Here is a 1,924-nt window from a genome sequence, read left to right on the forward strand (position 1 = left end):
ACACATCGCTCCGTGTTTCTTGCGAGTGTTCCTGTGTAAAAGTTAATTAATCCATTAAGTGCAAAGAATTATCGTGAGTATGATGTGATATATATTTAAAGGATATATAATATTCGATGTTCCTTTGCGATTAAACATCGCTATTGCATTCCATTCCATTAAGTCGTGATCTCTCTCTAACCGAAGTCGATATATATTTCAGGTTAACCTGTGGACGAAGAAGGAGAAAGGTGCAATTAACTAATTATCCGCGATCGTACCCAGGTATGTATATAGATACAAAACGATGCATTGTTTTGCAATTAGTTATGTCAATTATATCACGGAATATAGATTATATGTATAGGTAGCGGAAAAATTATAATGAAGAATATTAATTAAATTATTTTTACTGATTTTCTACTTGAACAATTTTTATTTTTCGAGATATATTTTTGAAGAAAATGATTTACTATTGAAATTATCTTATTCCGAATAATTAAAATTCTCACAAAACTTGTCTTACATAAATATATAAATGAATATTGCATTAAAAGCAGCTAATTCTTTCACGGCTTATGAAACTTGAACAATTTTGCTGTGTACATTCAATAAATATTGCAATTAAATTAAAAGGCAGTTGATAAAAAATATATATATATAATAACAGCAAAAATATAATTGTCCATGAAATATTAAGATAAATTTAAAAATCATGAAATTAATCACACGTTGCAAATTACAATATATTATTCTATTATTATCCTGTTCAAGTCTATGTAAATCAATTATCTTTTTTATATTTATATATTATAAATACTTTTCATAGGAAAAATAATTAAATTGATTAAAACAAAGCGAAACGCATCTACAGAAATCCTTGGATATTTGAAAAGATTAAATCAAAGATTGGAAATAAGAAATTATTAATCTTTGATTAATAATTTGATTAATAATCGATTAATTTTCGATTAATAATTTATTATTCCTAATCTTCGATTTATCTCTCTTTAAATATCAAGGAAATAAGTTTGTAAAGAGACGTTTCACTTTATTTTAATCAATTAATTATACTTTTATTTTCTGAAAAGTGTTTATAAAGTAAGAAAAATAATGATTTGCATTACATGTACATATACTTGAACAGAATAATAATAGAATAATATTTTAATTATAAATCGAAGATTGGGAATAATAAATAATATTAATTTTTGAATAATATAATTTGATTAATCGTGAATTAATAATTTATTATTCTTAATTTTTGATTTATTTCTGCAAATATCAAGGAAAGTCTATAAATGCGTTTTACTTGTTTTAATCAATTTAATCACTTTTCTATGAAAAGTACTTATATAATGTAAGAAAGCTAATTATTTACATAGATTTGAACAGTATAATAATAGAATAATATTTTAATTATTAATCGAAGATTGGTAATAATAAATAATATTAATTTTTGATTAATATAATTTGATTAATATTTAATTAATAATTTATTATTCTTAATTTTCGATTTATCTCTTCAAATATCAAGGGAACTTTATAGACTTTAGCGTTTCACTTGTTTTAATCAATTTAATCACTTCTATGAAAAGTGCTTAATATATAATGTAAGAAAGATAATGATTTACATAAATTTGAACAGGATAATAATAGAATAATATTTTAATTATCAATCGAAGAGTGTGGGAATAATAAATTAAGGATAGAACCATGTACGAAATTAAATAGAAAGGGTAAAACTTAATGAAAATTGTGAAGATGTGCACATACAGTGATCGGAAAATCAGGAATCACTTCCTGGATGAGAAGAGAAAAACAAAATTTCCTCTTCATGGATGAGATCCTGAAATTGCCACATGCGTGCTGCGATCTTTTCGACTCAGCTCGATCTTTTTCTATACGAAAAATCAAAATTGCTCGCTCTCGAAATACAATAATA

This window comes from Nylanderia fulva, unplaced genomic scaffold (genome assembly GCF_048542155.1).
Source record: "Nylanderia fulva isolate GAGA-0341 unplaced genomic scaffold, ASM4854215v1 Scaffold16, whole genome shotgun sequence".
NCBI lineage: Eukaryota > Metazoa > Arthropoda > Insecta > Hymenoptera > Formicidae > Nylanderia > Nylanderia fulva.